We start from the raw sequence: 19559 nt of genomic DNA on the forward strand, positions 1-19559 counted from the left end.
TGGAGCTCTATGAGCAAATGATGGAGACTTTCCATTTGAAGGACAGCAGTAGCTGCATCCAGTACTTCAAATGGACATTCTCCCCTGAATACTCCAGTTTCTTTGTGGGGCTGGAGGACCAAAACCATTCAAGATGGTCCACATATAGGGCGGCCATCTTGAAACATTTTCTGTACATAGAAATCCCCAAGAGGCTCGCAAGGCAGCCTACAATTTGCAATGTGGGGAGGATCAGGCCCCACAAGAATTCGTGCAAGAATTGAAGCATGCCTTTGCGCAGACCACCAGACGGGTGCGCACAGACAGCAGAGATTTCATCAAAACATTTTTCCATGCTCTTCCCAAGTACATAATGACCCAGCTCGTGAGAGATTTTCACGAGAAAAGATCTTTAGACTGGGTCATTGAGCAAGCCACCCGGCTCTATGAAGTGCAGAAGCCCATAGAAAATAAAAGTAATGCGCAGAAAAACCCCAAAACCAACAGCACCCCTGCTGCTGCCAAGTTGGAAGAGGTAAAGGTTGCCCCTGTTTTAGATTTGGAGATGGGGGGGCCTAAAAACCTGCCTGCACCAAATAATTCACAGCCCAGAAGGCCCTCGGGCCAGTCACAGACAGGGAGTCGAGGAGGTAGTCCCACAAATGGGGTCACTCGCTCCCCTGACTATGTAAGTCCCCGCTACAAGGGAAACCGACCAATCCTGGGTTATGTGTGGACTCCTCCAGCCCAAAGGGGGGGATCCAGCCAAGCACCTGACCCAGGGAACTTCCCTCCTAACTTCCACAGGAGGGCAGAAAATCTCCAAACACTGGGCAGAACTTTTTTCCCAGGTATCCACAAGGTTTCCAGCCCCAAAACCATCCGTCCATCTTTCCCCAATTCCCTGAGCCCAGACAACCTAATCCGGGAGAGGGGAGGCCAAGGGTGGAGGGGTACCCAAATCTTCCCAACCCGGGGTATTACCAGAGAAGGGATAGCTACCCTTCTAGGGATCAGCCCAGGGGAGAAAACAGAACCCTGTATCAACCTGAGCGGGTTTCCCAACTTGAGCGCCAGGTCCAAAATATGGCACGGGATCTGGGTCACATACTGAGGGCTCAACAGAACCCTCAGATGAGCATGCCACCGCAGAATGCCCCAATCTCTGGACCTGGTGCTCCAGAACAATGACGGGGGCAGCACCCCGATAACCCAACGGTTCCCAGGGAGGAGGCACAAGAAAAAGGTGGGTGTAAAGCCTTGGAGGAAGCTTCCTTCCCAACTTGTAAACAGCCCTTGGAAAACCAGGAACCGGAAACAAAATCTCCTGCCCCTGAAAGCCTGCCTCGCAAGGAGCAGAGGGGTGGGTAGGAGAAACAAAGGACCCAAAAAGACCCACTTTGTGGAGGAGGTACAGGTCTTCCAATTTGAGGGAGAGGGATCCTGGGAAAAGGATCTTCTCCTTCCGAGATGGGGGAACTCCTGCCAAGGAAAAATGGGTCCCAAGAGATTCCAATCCAGACTGGGTGGATGTGGGGATTGAGCTGTCGCCGCCCATCATCCTATCCCAGAAGCAACAAAACCAAACTTCCCTGGTTCAAACCCATCCGGGTGACTGCCTCCAAAGAGCAGGGGGCGGCCCAGAACCAGAACCAGGGGAACCTAAAACCGAATCAACAGACTGGGTAGATGTGGGGATTGAGCTGTCGCCGCCCATCATTCTATCCCAGAACCAACAATACCAAAATCCCATGGGTCAAACCCATCCTGATGACTGCCTCCAAAAAGGGGGGGGAGGGCGGCCCAGAACCCGAAACCATTTCCAGTTGCCAACTTTTTCTTTCAGATTCCCCAGGCTCTTCACAGAATTCTGACCAAATCTCTTCTCTCGCCATGTCCAAAACCAGAAAGTTAGCCCACCAGTTGTCCAAAAATGTGCATTATCTGTGCCCCCTTGAGGAGAAGGAGGGAAGATACTATCCCCGGTACAAGTACAGGGGCATGGTACAATTTTGGCACTGGTGGACACTGGATCTCAAGCTACCCTTCTGTCCAAAAGGGCCTTTGATGAACTAAATGCAGGAAGGGGGGAGAATTACCGAATTCCTCTCACCTCTCTTCCTGGACAACTGCAGAACTTTGACGGGAAGGAAATTACCATCGAGGGGACTGCAGACTTGGACATTAAAATTGGGTGACACAAGGTGAAACACCCGGTCATAGTTGTGACTCCAGAGGGCACCCTTTGTTTACTAGGGAATGACCTCCTGAGAAGGTTGTCACCCCTAATAGATTGCGTAAACAAGGTCTTGGACCCAGACTAGCCGACCAATAAAATTAAAACAGAGTGTCAACCATGTTAGTTTAAATGGCACCTGCCACATGGTTGAACAAAAATCTGACCAAGTAGAATTTCACTTCCAGAACAACCAAATTCCAGACATGACAGTAATAGCAGTAGGACAACAGACTGGTGATGGGTGGTCCTCTCTATTTCTGAAAATCAACCTTCCTTCCAGTTTAAGGTGGTATTCCACACTGGAAGGAAACACTCTGAAATTCTTTACCAATCCACAATCAGACACTCCCACTCCTATAGTCCAGAAAGATGTGAAATCAGCTCAGAGCCTGGCTGATATTCAGCAAATTAGAGAGCAGTTGTTCATCCCTGTTCAGTTAAATGATGGGAAGGACTCTGTTCTCGCTCGAGTGTGTGTGAACAATGGAAAGAGGTTCATCAGCGAAACCATGTTCTGCCAACTCCCAAAAGATCCAGCCATTCCCACATTCAAACTGATAGACAAATGGGAAATGGATCTGGAAACACCCAATTCCAAACATCTCCTGCCAAGCAGGTGTATGCTCAAAATCTCCATTGGCAGCAAGAGCATAGTCCATAATTGTCGGGTCGTGCGAGACGTCACTGCCGCCTTTTACTAGGCAGTGACATTCTCAATCGCTTCGCCATTAGTTTGGATCTAATAAACTTCAAAGCTTGGTCCCGATTAGCGGATAATCCCATGGGCTTTGATGATCAAGAAAAAGCATTTAGGTCAGCTCAATTGCTACCTTATGCAGTTGAAATTCAGCTTAAAGAGGAAGTCACCATCCCAGAAAGGACCCGACAATTCTCCCTGGAAGTAAAAGTTAAAAGAGGACAAAAATTGAAAAACCCATATGCTTATATTCATCTAAATGCTTCTCTCCAACAGCAAAGGTTAGGGGTAAACCCAACACCATTAGTCAACATAGTACATGACACCATTCCAATAGAGGTAGATAACAGCGACTTAAAGAGTATTACTCTAGCCGTAGGCACCATTATTGGAATGGTGGTTGAGGACCAACATTTCTCCGTTGATTTAGGAAATTAACTGTTAGGACCAAGGACTGTTTTGACAGTGACAGTGAGGACAATACAACACCAGACAGGATTTTCACCCGGCATGGGGGGAACTTCCTGGTGTATACTTCTTGCCCTTATGGTAAGGAAGATGTGACTTGTGACTTCAGGAGGGATGAGGTGATTTTCCAGGTCCATGAGGGCTGCCTTTCCCACGTGAAGCCTCCAGTCCAAATCAGCACTCTGACCATGGACTTCTCCACCCAGCTGGAGGAGGCCGCTGAGATAGCTAAACCAGAAGTCTTTCCAGGCTTCAGGCAGATGGTGGAAGAGAGAGTCAACCTAGCTAATGCCTGCGTGAATCTGGAACAGAAGCAAAGGTTGAAAGAAGTTTTCTTGGATTTCCAAGATCTCTTTGCGGTAGACTCAAATGACTGTGGTCGCACTGACATCCACACAACAACAATTCCCATGGACCCTGGAATGACTCCAGTGTTCGTGAAGCAATATCGTTTGCCTTTCGCATCCATGGAGTCCCTTACTGAAATAATTAAAAACCTTGAGTCCCGGGGAATAATCTGTCCATTACACAGCACCTTCAATAATCCGGTGCTGGGACTATTGAAGCCAAACGGCCAGTGGAGACTCTGCGCTGACCTTAGGGAGCTAAACAAACGGGTCCATACTTCCCGATGGCCTCTGCCTTACATTGACCAAGGGCTGGCCCAGATCCAGGGGTCACAGGTATTCACTGCAATAGACCTGACCAATGGATACTGGACCGTGCCTGTCAGTAGGGAGGACCAATACAAACTGGCTTTTACCTTTGGGGGCCAGCAGTACACATGGACCCGGACTCCCTTCGGATACCTCAACTCCGGCAATGAATTCAACATTTTCCTACATACGGCCATGCCCGACCTGGGTGCGAGGGGTAACCTGGCTTATGTAGATGATGTCCTCATCAAAAGTTCATCTGTGGAAGAACACATAGCGGAGATCCGTTATGTTCTGACACAGTTGAGGGCCGCCGGAGTAAAACTTTCCTTTCAGAAAGCACAGTGGTGTAGAACCCGTGTTAATTTCTTCGGGCATGAGATCACTCCTCAGTGTCTCTGTCCCCAGGAAAAGAAAGTGGAAGCACTTCAGAAACTGAAGGATCCCACAACTCTGCGGGAACTAAGGAGACTCCTTGGACTGACTAATTCCAGCAGAAAGTTCATTGAGGGCTACGCAGAGATCACCAGACCCCTGATTCATCTCCTGAAGGGGGGGGGTCAAGTGGGAATGGGGTCCAGAACAATCGAGGCAGTAAGACAACTCAAGAGAAGCCTCTCACAAGCGCCTTGCCTAGCTTACCCTGTCAGAAACAAGGAGTTCTTCCTGGAGACGGGGTTTTCTAATACGTGTTTGACGGCAGTATTATACCAAAAGCATGACAAGGTCAATAAAGTAATCTCCTATGCGAGCAAAACTTTATCCTCTGTGGAGGAAACATTCAACGATTGTGAGAAGGCACTCCTGGCAACGGTGTGGGCATTGAAGAATTACCGCCCGTTTATCCAGGAGGAACACATCATAGTGGAGACTCCACAGCAGCCTCTGCAATATCTCCAAAGTGACAGAATCCGGGCCGGAAATGTGAGTAATTCCCGAATTACTTCCTGGATTCTATCAATGCAAGGCTTTCCTGTGGAGGTCAGATATGGCCAAAACAAGAAGAGTCCCCTCGCGCAAGGTCTGGCTGACTTGCATGATTGTGCCAGAGAAAACTTTCTCGAGGACGAAAGTCTAAAAATCAAGGACAACATGGAGGCATACCTTAATTCCCCACACAAAGTCTTTGAAGAAGACAAGTGTGAGGGAATGCCCACTGTCTATGTGGATGGATGTTCTTACCATGTTGACAACAACGGGGAGAAAGAACTGGTGGCCGGCGTAGGGAATGCATGGGTGAAGGAGTTTCCAGAACCCTCTGCTGGATACAAAATTGGTCCCCAAAGTAGTCAGGTGGCAGAGTTGATGGCTGTGCATCAGGCCATCCTCACTGCCGTCCAACATCAACTCCACGAACTGGTCATAATCACAGATTCGGATTATGTATGGAACGGCTTCGTGGAGCACCTGGTTAATTGGAAAACCAGAGGCATGTTATGTGCTAATAACAAACCCCTGAAACATGGGCAGTTAATCCAAAACATTAATGATTTGGTCACATCGAATGGGATGACCATCTACTGGAAAAAGATTAAGGGTCATTCCAAAGTAGAGGGACCAGACAAAACTGGAAATTACTTAGCTGATCAGCTGGCCAAAACCGGAGCCATCCAAAGGGATCTAATAGAGATTGAGTCCCTGTTGGGGGAAATACAGGTCACTGCTATCACTAGGTCCCAGACAAATGCTCACAATGATCTTTCAACTTCACAATGGAGTAAGGAGACCCCTGATGCTGATGTGATTACAGCTCAGAAAGGGGATCCAATAATTGGTAAGTTTTACCAACACATTGAGGACCCTGAGAACTTTCCCCCTGACGGATACCGATTACATTGGGAAAGAGGACCTAAGAGTGATGATGAAATGTCCAAAAAGGTTCCAAATCCAAGACGGTTTGTTGGTAAGGAAATCCCAAGCTGGCCATGATCAGTGGGTGGTTCCTACCTCATTCCGAAGACTGATGTTAAGTCACACCCATGATGCGGCCACCGCCGGTCATAGGAGGTTTCACACAACACTGGAAATCTTAAGAGAGGTTGCATACTGGCCACACATGGGGCAGGACCTTGACCAATACTTGAAGGGGTGTCTTGTGTGTGCACAATTTCAGCCCTCATCCCTCACACACCGTGTGCCTCTCCAAAAGAGGGGGGTGACACTGCCATGGTCAGATTTGCAAATCAACTTTGTAAGCCCTATAATTCGCTCATCTAGAGGAAACAAGTACATGTTGACCGTCACATGCTTGTTTACCAAGTGGGTGGAATGTCTCCCGGCCCCAAACTGCAAGGCAGAAACAGCAGCTGCCCTGATGACTAACCACATCTTTTCCCGTTTTGGTCTACCTCAAAGGATTGAGTCAGACAGAGGTAACCACTTCACCAGTGAAGTAATGACAAAGATGTGGGAGATACTGGGGGTTAAAAGGAAGCTACACATTGCTTACAGGCCAGCTTCTTCTGGAGCAGTAGAGAGATTCATCTGAACCATTGTGAGCATCTTAAAAAAGTTTGTGGCAGATTTTGGGCAAGTTGGGATATCCGATTACCTCTGGTCCTAATGGCCATCAGATCTACCCCTTCATCTGCAACTAAAATGTCACCATTTGAGTTGATGACCGGACGCAAGATGGTGCTTCCCCAGCATTTGCTCTACAGGACCCAAGAGCAGACACTGATAAATGCCTCTGCAACTCATGAGTATGGGGAGAATTTAAGGAAACACCTTCAGCATGCTTTTGCCTATGCTCAGCGGAATCTAGAAAGATCAGCTGATAGCATGAAAACCCACTACGACCTGAAGACCAGCAGAAAGGAATATACTGTGGGAGACCGGGTCTATCTATACAATTTTCAAAGGAACCAGGCCAAACAGCGAAAATGTTTGCCTACATGGAAGGGACCGTTTGAAATTATAGACAAAATCTCCCCTGTAGCTTACAAGATCCGCATCCCCAAAGGCAGTTCGGCAGAGGTGGAAGACAAGTGGGTACATATAAATCAGCTAAAGTGTTGCCATCCTAGGCACACTCTGCAACAACTGGAGGAGTCCTCTGCAATACCAGAGGGGGCCGCTCCAGATTAATTCAGTTCCATTCCTAAAATATCCCACATAGAGTCTCTAAAATATTATGATTTGAAAAAAAAAATGTTTCATGTTATATCTTGTTTTTTAAAACAAGACTGAAAAATGTAACCGGATGTATAAAATGTATGTGTTCGCCACATCATTAATAGTGGTGGAGAAATGTCTACGAATAGGTATTGCCGCTTTTGCTTTATCATCCTAGGAGAGATGAAACCATGGAGACTGACCATGGAAGGCGACCTGGGGACCGGGAGCGAAGATCCGAGGGGCCCGGGGGACTGCCCAATCCTCCCATCAGGACCAGCAAGGAGAACTGATTGATCGACTGGAGGGAGGAAAAGATGCTGAACTGTGCCATCTACGGAATTGGAAGAAGATGAGGTGAACATCCCAGATCTTGCGCGTTCCATCAGTGAAAGCTCAGAATGGCCATCACAAGAGGGGGGGCTTGTGGGATGTTTTCCCCCATGCATCCAAGCCCTACCATAAAACTGTGCATTACTGGCATTGAAAACATCATGATGGCCAGAACTCCCCAGAGAGTGCACAGGGAAAACATGAAGAATAGGCCGCCACCCATTTTTGCCTATGTTGTGAGCACAGGAGGGCACTGCCTAAAACCACCATTGGGCTACACACACAGTAGCCTGAAACCATTTGAAATGGCAATGCTGATTGCCAAAAGCAACCCAGAACTGTGGAGAATTCATTTTCTTAATGTCAAAAATGGATGCAATACTGGTGCTCACCACTATCAGAAAGCCGGCGTTTTAAAACCACCAGACTTTTGTGTAAAACTGAACAAATGAACCCAAACCAGGCCAAGGAAAGACTTGCTAAGGAGTAGATACAATATAAAACTATATTCTGAAATGACTTGAAGGAAGTCATTATTTAATGTATATATAAAAAATAGCTGGGGATGTCAGCAGCTTAAGTGAATTTGGGTTTAAAGCCACTAAAAATCGAAATGTTTAGAATAAATGAGTGACCTATTTGTGAGTGTCACATTGGTTGCAATTGTTTAAATGTCATAGTTTTGAACTTATTAATGAACATTCTAGCTGCATGTGCAAAAATTGTAAGTTGGATTTGAATGTAGAAAACTGGGAACTCAAGTGACATTTAGCTGTATTCTGCCTGACAACTACCCCCGACAGGAGTTGAACTGGCTCAACAACTCTTCCCAGGCCTGGCTGCATCCTGCTGCCCCCACCAAAAGGAGGTGACACCTCTCTGATTGAATTAGGGGAGTGGTACATGCAGACTGCAGGAAGTTGAACAAAGCCCTGTCCTGGACTCAGGCAAATGTTATATTGGGGGGGGTCGGAAAATGGCTTCCTCTTGGGAGAAACTGGGAGGGGCAGTGCCTGTGAGAGCCAGCTGAGCTTGGGGGAAGTGGATAAACCAGAAATTCCACCATGTGCTTTGGAAAACCACACCCCTTTGGGGCCAGAGCATGATTTTAAAAAGATGGATAATTCACAGTGCGGACTTGTCAAAATTATATAAATAACATCATCATTTTTGTGATTTTTCTGTGCACATTTTAAGAGGTGTTAGGACCCTGTGGTATGTTCTTGGGGATAGTAGCGGAAAAAAGGGTTGTTACTCCAAATGTATACATGTTAAAAATCTGACACTTTATCATCTAAAACGCATATCCCTGGTGCACATCTGTGTAAAATCTGGAAAGGTTTAGAGGTCGTTATCTGGATGAAAAGGGGAGAATTCTGTCATAAGTGGACACAACATCGTACAAAGACAGGGATCGGATGGTTTGGTGCTACAGAAAATATGTTAACTGGACCTATAATATTAGAAAAACGGTACATAGATAAATATGTATTTGGGTCAGAAATAGATTTGTGTGCAATTTGACAAGGGGAGGTTCATGTCACCATAAAACCTACAGCATCACTCTGACACTCCATTTCTTTCCCCCAATCAAGGAAGAGAGGAGGAACTGGCCAATGATAAGTGAGAGGGGCAGGCTTACCTAGGCCCAGACACACACCCATTTTCAAAACACATAAAAGGAACATTGAAACCCAGGTAGAGACATTCACTTTCCACTTTCTTGCGGGACGCTTTGCCGGGAGACTTCAAATCCATCAATCTACAGAGACCAGAAATTAACTCCAGAATTTGTAGCAGAGAGGCCTGAATCCACAAGCTGAATCCTCTTCAGCAGGCCTCAAAACCGACCAAACTATTCAACAGCTGGGCGAGCTGTTTGAATTCTTTGCCAAGAACTTTTGCAAGAACATGTAGCAGTATCCAGAAAGCAGTGCTGTATCCGAAACCAGAGAGAACCAGAGACCAGATCGCTGTGAAGAACTGCTAGCAGAAGTCCAGCCAATCCTGACCCGATCGGTGATGAAGTCGCATTCCTGTCCAAAATCTAGTGTGGGTACCCAGCTAGCACTGTGCCAAAACCAATCTCTTAGTTTAAAATAATCTAATCCAAACTATTTTAGCCTATTAGAACTGCCCCCTAGAATCGTGTCATTCTGTCATCTTTAAAACTGAAAACTGTCATCTGTCATTCTTAGCTTTAAAATTTCAAATCCGAAAAACTACCTTTACCTTTACTAAATCGGCTGTATCTCCGGAACCGTTTGTGCCATCTTAAAGCTAAGATTCTAAGCTTTCCAACGAACCAAAAACCGACTTCCTACTCCTTATAGTGCCTCCGTAATTGCGCGATTTGACATTTTGCTTAATTTCAGCCACGTGTAAAAATATCTGTCCTTGCTTTCCTTGCTGAAATTCGTGTACAACCTGACAATCATTCATAGAGCATTGCTAAATTGATTCCAAACTAATATAAAGTCGCCATCACCTACCCTGAACCTCCTAGAGGGAATTAAAAGCAATTTTAGCACATTTTTCAATTCATTGTTATTACATTCTAAGCATTTTGGGCCTGTGTTTAAAACTCCCACCTGTTTCCTCTAAGCTTGCTAGGGGGAACTAAATTATATTGTTTGCATTCCTGAGAACTGTATGCTCTCCTTTTCATCTCCTTACCTTGCATAAAGGGGGGGGGGGGGTGAATTGTCAAAGGAAAGTGATTACATTGTCTTTTGTTGAAGTCATATCAAGTTTATTTTCTGTACTGCATTTTCATTCATCGTTACATTGTCCTTGAAGCCATAAAAGCATTCTCAGCTACTTTATCCTCTCTATATCACTTCTAAACCATCAAAAAGAGTGTACCACTGTAACATTATCCATTGATGATCACTATCATCCTCACAAGTGTGCTATCAAATATTAATTTACTATAAAAGTGTGATAGATATATATTGTTTAATTTTCAAATAAACCTTTTAAATTTGCAAAACAATCCTACTTCTTGGCTCAGCGGGGTCGGGGGGATTCTGAGAGAGTGGTGTTATATAAGGGTTGTCATCCAGAGTAAATGAACTGGACATAAAAATACATCAATAAGGGCTTCCATCAGCATCCCAGAATAGGCATTCACTTAGCTGTAGTGTTGAATTGAAGTCGCTTACAATATAGCGCCTGATATACCATTGGTATGGTCTGATGGCGCTGGTAGGTTGAACGCCCTTGGGAACCGAAGTTCAGGTCAGTAGAGAGAGTAGAGAGAGTCAAGGTGCCTGTGAGCACCGGGTATGTGTGCAGCTGGTGCGGTATTCATGTAATAGCTGCTTTTTAGCAGTAGGTGTGGTGGTTGAGAGATCAGTAGTATGTGTTCGTTCTGGCAGGATTTATCCAGACCGAATGTGGCTGCGTCAGGCCTGAGGAGAACACCTGGCTGGGGGGTGTGTAACCAGCAGTGTTTACTTAGAATGATGTGGAGTGAGCGGCAGATGTTGGTATGAGAACAGTTATACCGAATGGTGTCGTAGTATCTCTGTGTTCTAGTTGAGTGGTGGTGTAGAGAAGAGAGTAAGCGTGGTGGTGATATATGATGGGTTATATGCTCTTGCAAACGTTCCCTGCATTCCAAATCATACTATGTATGTCACGCATCATGCATTCATCTGTTTTGCTCATTCACCCGCTCTACGCACTCGTCCGTTTTATGTCCTCACACGCACTATGCATTCATAGTATGATGGGTTATATGCTCTTTCAAACGTTCCCTGCATTTCAAACCATACTATGTACGTCATGCCTCATGCATTCATCTGTTTTGCTCACTCACCCGCTCTACACACTCGTCCGTTTTATGTCCTCACACGCACTATGCATTCACCCCTCTGCTCACTCACCCCCTCTGCTCAGTCACCCCCTCTATGCACTCACCCCCTCTATGCACTCACCCCCTCTACGCACTCACTAACACTTCTAAATGCACACTTCTAACTGCACTTTCCACAGAGAGGCTATTGGGCACACTTCTAAATTCAACTTCTAAATGCACTTCTAAATTCAACTTTCACAGAGAGGCTGTTGGGCACACTTCTAAATGCAACTTCTAAATGCACTTCTAAATTCTACTTTCACCGAGAGGCTATTGGGCACACTACTAAATTCAGCCTTTCACAGAGAGGCTATTGGGCACACTTCTAAGTTCAACTTTCACTGTGAGGCTATTGGGCACACTTCTAAATTCAACTTTTCACAGAGAGCCTATTGGGCACGCTTTTAGATTCAGCTTCTAAATGCACTTCTAAATTCAACTTTCACAGAGAGGCTATTGGGCACACTTCTGAATGCACTTTCCACAGAGAGACTATTGGGTACACTTCTAAATTCAACTTTCAGAGAGGCTATTGGGCGCATGTCTAAATGCACTTTTCACAGCGAGGCTATTGGGCACACTTCTAAATGCACTTTTCACAGAGAGGCTATTGGGCACACTTCTAAATTCAACTTCTAAATGCACTTCTAAATACAACTTTCACAGAGAGGCAATTGGGCATACTTCTAAATTCAACTTCTAAATGCACTTCTAGATTCAACTTTCGCAGAGAGTCTATTGGGCACACTTCTAAATTCAACTTTCACATAAAAGCTGTTGGGAACACTTCTCGATTCAACTTTCACAGAGATGCTATTGGGTACACTTCTAAATTCGACTTCTAAATTCACTTCTAAATTCAGCTTTCACAGAGAGGCTATTGGGAACACTTCTAGATTCAACTTCCACCTAGAAGCTATTGGGTAAATACAATTTTCACAGGAGGCTATTCGGCATACTTCTAAATACAGCTTTCACAGAGAGGCTATTGGGCACACTTCTAGATTCAACTTTCACAGAGAGGCTATTGGGCACACTTCTAGATTCAACTTTCACAGAGAGGCTATTGGGTATGCTTCTAAATAAAATTTTCACAGAGAGGCTGTTGGGCACACTTCTAGATTCAACTTTCACAGAGAGGCTATTGGGTATGCTTCTAAATAAAGTTTTCACAGAGAGGCTGTTGGGCACACTTCTAAATTCAACTTTCACAGAGGGGCTATTGGGCACACTTCTAAATTCCACTTTCCATCAGCGGCTATTGGGTATGCTTCTAAATACAATTTTCAATGAGCGTCTATTGGGCACGCTTCTAAATTCAGCTTTCAATGAGGGGCTATTGGGGACACTTCTAAATTCACAGAGTGGTTATTGGGCACACTTCAAATTCAACTTTCACTCAAAAAATTGGTGGAATTACAGCTTTCAGTAATTCTGCCAAAATCCCCATGGAGTCCTATGAACTTCAAACATGGGGTTTTACACTGTCTGACAACCACTCTAATCGCATGCTAAATCCTGTGGACCGAGTGCTGATAACGGGAACCAATGTTGGTGTTAATTTAGTAGATCTACCAGAGAATGACAGGCAAACTTGTAATGAGGCCCCATATATTTCACTAACATAACCTCTATGTGTCACAATACAGGCTTCATTACTAGTTTGGTGGTAAAGATAGCGCTAATTCCGCTAGGCAGATTTACTTGAACTGCTAAAGGGTCTAGCGGAATTACCACCAAATTACAAGGCCATGGCCCTCATTACAACCCTGGCGTTAAGAGATTACCGGTACCGATAAGGGTACCAGTACTGGTAATCCCTTAACGCCTGATTACGAGGTCACTTTATGGGTCCCGACGTTAACGGCTGGTCTGTACCAGCTGTTAAGGGAAGGACCCGCAAAGGGACCTTAAAGGTGATTACGGTACTGCATTTGGCGTAATTACCGCCTTCCCCATTCCCATTGAGCCCTACAGGGCAAAAATGGAATGGGGAAGGGCCAATGGTAAATGGGGAATTACTGCCCCGACAACCTTGGAATGGGGCGGTAATTCCCCATGTCACCATGGCGGATCCAGTACATTACCGGCGTTAACCATGGCGCTAATAGTAATGAGGGCCCATGAGTGTGTGCCCCAGCCATCGAGTGGTAATTCTGTCGGATGGAAATATCATCAAAAAGCAAACAGGAACCTGCATGGCAGCAAGTTTGAAAATCCAATTCACTTGAAATCACCACTTTGTAAGTGCCATTCGAAGTTGAAAGGCAGACAAAACCTGTCAGGAGGAAAATCCAAAGCTAACATGCTAGAAATACGACTTAAAAAGCCAAATCTCACGTAGGCAGAGCTCATTGTGCTTGCAGAGCAGGTTGTGGCCCATACAAAATAGATTTTTGGGGCACAATACACGAATACCGAACACCAGAAGAAAAATGCAATATGAGGCAAGATATGGGACAAAGTGGCGGCTGTGATGACAGTGCCAGGGGATTGTAAGGACCTTGTAGCCCACCACCATAGGGAAACAGCAGCTACCAGAGGAATGGCAGTGGAGCCTCTGCAACTGGCAACCTGGGAAAAGACTTTGAGCAGAATGCTTCACATGGTGCGCGTGGAGGGTGTAGGAGTGACAGAAGTTGGAGCAGTGAGAACATGATTGGTCCGGACTCGGGAAGATAACTCAGGGGCACCGTGCTCGCCTTCGAAGTAAGACAACACTGAGCACCACAGGTTCGATCCCCAGTCCGCGCTTAGAAACCGCTGGGTATTAAGCGCATTATAAATAGGCAATCATATCATATCATAGGCTCTTTAACAAGAAACCCCCACTGAATGTCATTCAGCACACTTGCAGTCACCCTGCAGAGCCTGTGGCATGTAATGCACATGCACAATGAACACATTCAACACCATTTAACGGTATTTTAGGAGGCAAAGCAGGTGATTAACTCAAATATGTCCCACTGTAGAGAAATAGAGGGCCCTTAATGTAGGACATTCATCAGCGACAGCCAGCAGCAAGTATCCTGGAATGATAGTGGGCCTCATTACGACCCTGGCGGAAGACCATGGTGCTATTAGCACCATGGTCCATGCCGGTAAATTACCGACTCCGCCATGGAGAAAGGGGGAATTACCACCCCATTACAAGCTTGGCGGGCGGTAATTCCCCCTTCCTCCATGGCCCTTCCCCATTCCCATTTTTGCCCCATAGGGCTCAATGGGAATGGGGAAGGCGCTAAGTACGGTGCCGCAAATGGCGGCACCGTTATTAGCACCAAGGTCCCTTTGCGGGTCCCTACTTTAACGGCTGGTCTACACCAGCCGTTAAGGTCGGGTCCTGCAAAGGGACCTCGTAATTAGGCGCTAATAGGTTAACGGCGCTGCAGCCTTTTACGGCGCTGTTAACCCATTAGCGCCTGGGTCGTAATGAGGCCCAGTGTGTCACAAAATCCACCACAAACCACCAGTGACAGTAGTCACCACACCCATGTATTCACAATACATGCCAGCCAAAGAGCCCCTACCCAGAAAACGCACATGCAAATCCAATGCTGTACATGCACAGAATGGCCTGGCTCCACATATTACGCGTGCAAATGATCATTGGCAGTAAGCACTCTGTATGTACGAGTTGATCCCTCAAATGTAGCCATTGCATTATGACTGGTACAACAATTCCTGAAAGGTGTGAGGACTGCTTATATCAACAAGTGTCCAGGTATTACATGGTCACTGAAAAGCTTGCCCACATGGAAAGGTCCATAACACATCAGGCCAGCCAAGCTACATATTCCCAACACATTAAATTCGAAAACAATTATCAAACCAGTCTCCTGTGACAGTGGCTGCCATTTCAACATGTCTCATTTGTGACTTTCTGACACTGCCCACCATGATTTGCGTGTAGCTTAATAGAAAGTGCATCAAAGCACAACAGACAACAATACAAAAAGTCAATCATACCACGTTTCATGTCTCCAACAGGCACACAATAAACCCCAACTCCACTTATGCTCCTGGAGGTGCCACTATGGCACCCAAATAAAGACACCATAAAAGCACAACAAAGACTTATTTTTAAAACAAAAATGTATATTCTTGGAATAAATTAGGAACTGGAATGGCCCGCATAGTCCGGTCACTGAGCCAACATTACAATAAAATAGTCATTGTGCCTGGTTTTTGTACATTCGTTGGCTGTATATTTCTTCATTTGTTTCCAATGTATTTTATTACTTTATTATTGTTCAATGATGGGTATTAGTACCAAAACATATGCATGTATGTGCATTGACTCAGTATGTAAGTAGTATTTTACAGTAGTTTGATTGCATTGTCAATTTTACTTTGGTCTCCCTCACACGGTCCTTTCAGGGAACATATGTATGGGCCATTCCCAAGATGGCGACTTTGTCATTTTCGGTCTGCCATTTTATTCTTCCGGTGTAGCGGATGCAGAGTTAAGCATGCCGTTTCTGAATTGTAACTGTGGAATCAATTTTGAACTCACAATTCCCACAAAGTCTATTCTAAGGTAAACTGCTTTGACAACATTAAATTGACGAAAACAAGAATGCTTTGCTGAGTTCATGTACTACAAATGCATTTTCTACCTCGCTTGGTGAGCCTTTGTACATCAGAAATTGAATGTATCCATAAGATACAGGTTTTATCTAATGTCTAAGTTTAAGAACGAGCAGTGGAGCATAATTCCTATGGCAAGGGTCCCAGTAATCACTCCATGGATCAGCAGAGAACAAATAAAGGTCAGTTTGTTTTTAATCCCAAGAATGCATGATATATGCCCCTCCTCAGCGTAGAACAAAGTCCTTAACTTTGTAATGTTAAGTCATCATTATTTTGTTTGCAGATTGTGACGTTTATCCAACTTGGACAACAAATATTCTTTCTATCCAGAACTAGTTATGTTGGGCACAGCTACAACTAGGTAAATTATATTATGGCACATATTTATACCAAGTTTCACTTTTTCCAATATTGCCAATTTATATTTTGTGCTTGTTGATTGTAATATATATAATTGTCCACCATTATGAACATTGCCCCTGATGAATTAACAAGAGGACAGAAACATGTAGGGCTAGATTGTAGTTCCCCCATATGAACTAAACATCGGAATTTTGACTGCGCAATAATCACTGTGTTTTCCAAGAATAACAATTTGTTGTGTTTATATGTGTATATTTTATTGTTCTGTTCTTTTTCTGTAATTTTGATTATTGTGAAGTGTTTGTGAATGCTTTCAAAAGCACTATCTTTTCACAGTGATTTTTGTATTCTTCGTTTGAATAGGTAGATGTTGCTAATAGGTTGATGGTAATATCTATGACAATTTCTGATCTATAAACACTGTTTAAATTATTGAAATATTCAACACTTTTTAAAATTCTAAATAGAAGATCTAGAATTTAAAAAACATCATTAACATGTATATACATTGGTATAAAAACAAGGGGTGTGTTTGTATTTTATTTAATCCTACCATGCATTTTGAAAGGTTCAATAATGTTCTCTATATGTTCAATTGTGCTTGGGAAGAGAAGGTTGTCAAAGCCAATGGTAGGAATACACTTTTATGAAATGGTTCTCTGTCAAAGTCAATAGGAAAGTTCAATTTGTTAAATGTAACCCTGTCAAGGTCAGTATTAATGTTCCATTTGTGGCTTCAGGACTATGTGGCATGGAGTTAGAGCTGTTCAAATTATACACACATAAGGCAATTTTTGACAGAGGGTTTGGTGTGGTGGGAAACAAAGCTAAGGGTAGGTGTGTACATGGGAGATATAAGAGGAGGCAGAAAGTACAGGGGATGGGTTGGAGGGAGTTTAATATGTTCTTTGAAGAGTAGATAGTTAATTTAATTTCTGAAGTGTAGGAGGGACACAGCCTACATATAAATAGTGTGTAGGTGGTTCAATATCCATGTGCCTGACAGATGTCTGTTTCCTATTTCTTTTTTTGAAATGTTTTTGTTATCCTGCATGGCAATGTCCTAGATTCTTGTGTTTTCGTTGTTGACATGCTATATTGATTTTCTCAGTCAGGTACGTAGGTATTTGGTTACTAATGCCTTGCCTTGAGAGTGTTTCAGGATGTTTTCAAGATGATGCAAGCTTGTAAGAGTACCCAATTCCAAAAGGACCATGGTGATATGGTCACATGGTTTAGCTCCAGTGTTGAGGCAAGGTGCTTTGTGTGGACTGCTTTCATGGGGCCATGACAAAAGCTAGGATGTCTTCCACAATGGCATTGCCCTATATACATTGCAGAGAACCAGAGTTCGGCTCTGGTTCTGAACACTTTGATGTCAAGGGATGAACTTCACATTGGGGGAAAGGAGTGAGGATCTCTTTACTTGCATCTCTGGCAGCCAGCCTTTCAATTGAGAGTTAAAATTAAACTGCTTATTAACTGATATCATTACCTGCATTGTTGGGAAATGAATTACAATGCACCAGATACATTGTTAGTGCATGACGTAGATTCAGTATGAACAATGCAGACATATACTGCAGTGCATAATCATGGGGGACCTAAAATGCTAGTTTTTCAGAATCCAGATCATGCGAAAATAAACTTTTTGAACTATTAAAATCGGAGCAAGGTGGACCAAACTTTATTTGAAAGGTGTTAAATGTATTTGAAAGGTGGTATGCTGCAGAGGAATTTTGATCCATACATTTTACCGACAGTAAATGGCAATATTAAATCAGATTACCAAGCAAAGTCGATCATTTACTGGGGTAGCAAGAAAGGGAGCCTCATTGCAGGGAAGGCACCACCTACATTTGACATTCATCCTATACAGCCCACTCAGTGCAATTTTGTGCTGTGAAGTGCAAAATAGCCTGTTAAAATAGGTAACATCAACATAATAAGTTTTTTCACACTTTGTAGTGCAAACAGTTTCTCCAGGAGTTTACACTTGTAGAAAGATTTACCATTGATTCCTATGGCGTCTCTCTGCTTTTATTCAGTGTTAAAAAATAGGTGAAATTCTATAGGACCCCTTTACATTTTTAAAAGCTTGACAATGTAATACTGGAGGAAAACTCATTCATTTTGGCAGACAAAACGTATGGGGAGGCAGACACCCCACCTGCCAAAATCTATGGAATCCCCTGGACCGACTATATATGTGTACAACAGACCTAATATCATAATGCCTGAAATTACACCTCTTTCTCTCTCTCCTGGGGATTTGAACATGAGGGAGATCATGTTAAATGTTATTTGCCATGGTGCTTTAGTAAAGAGGATGAAATTCTATACATGGCAGTCATGTTTTTCTTCCAGAGTCTACTTAGAAAGCTTACTTGATAATACACCTTTGTTCAGAAAGATTTTATTTAAATGTGATCAGGATAATATTGTCAATGTGGTTTGTTGTTGACTGTATATTTCACTTGCTGCAGATCAGTAAGTGGGACAGCTGTCATTGTCAATTCTGAGTTGACCGCAATCAACAAATCCCCAGAGGAGGCTTGTGCTGCGATCAGCATATCAGCTTAGATTTTTTAAGGCGACCTGGATCATCTCAGCCCAGATCAGCTTGTGAAGTGTGTCTTGCTGCGAGTGGGCCCTTGGGCACTCTGCTTTGCGAGCGAGAACTCGGGGGGCACAGCATTGGCGTAACAGGGGCCCCCGCAGCACCACGGTGTGGGGGGCCCCGCCAGCACATGTCCTAGGAGGGGCCCCCACTTGTAGAAAAAAAAATATTTTTTTTTTTGCAAAAAAAATATATTTTTATTTTCTTTTTGAATTCCCTCTGCATTTATAAAGAAATTATTTCTGTAACAGAAATTATTTCTTTATGAAGTCAGAGTGACTTCAAAAAGAAACGATGGGCCTCATTACGGGTTTGGCGGCAACCGTGCCATTGCTACCAGCAGATTGCAGCCAGACCCGTAATGATTTACCGGCGCCCGACTTCCCGGTAACACCAGGGGATTACAACCCCGGCGGTCTGGGAAGTCAGGCGCCAGCAAATGGTAACCCATTTCCATAAAGTCCTATCGGACTCTATGGGAATGGGGACCATAGAAGCACCGGCACCGTTAATAACGGTGCCGGTGCTTCTGTGAAAACTATGCGGGTGGGTGCTGTTCTGCCCGGCAGGTCTGACCTGCCGGGCAGGACGGCAACCGCCCACAGAGCTGTAATATGCCGTCCCGGAAACAACAG

Source organism: Ambystoma mexicanum, chromosome 6q (genome assembly GCF_040938575.1).
Source record: "Ambystoma mexicanum isolate Mex_15411 chromosome 6q, UKY_AmexF1_1, whole genome shotgun sequence".
Lineage (NCBI taxonomy): Eukaryota > Metazoa > Chordata > Amphibia > Caudata > Ambystomatidae > Ambystoma > Ambystoma mexicanum.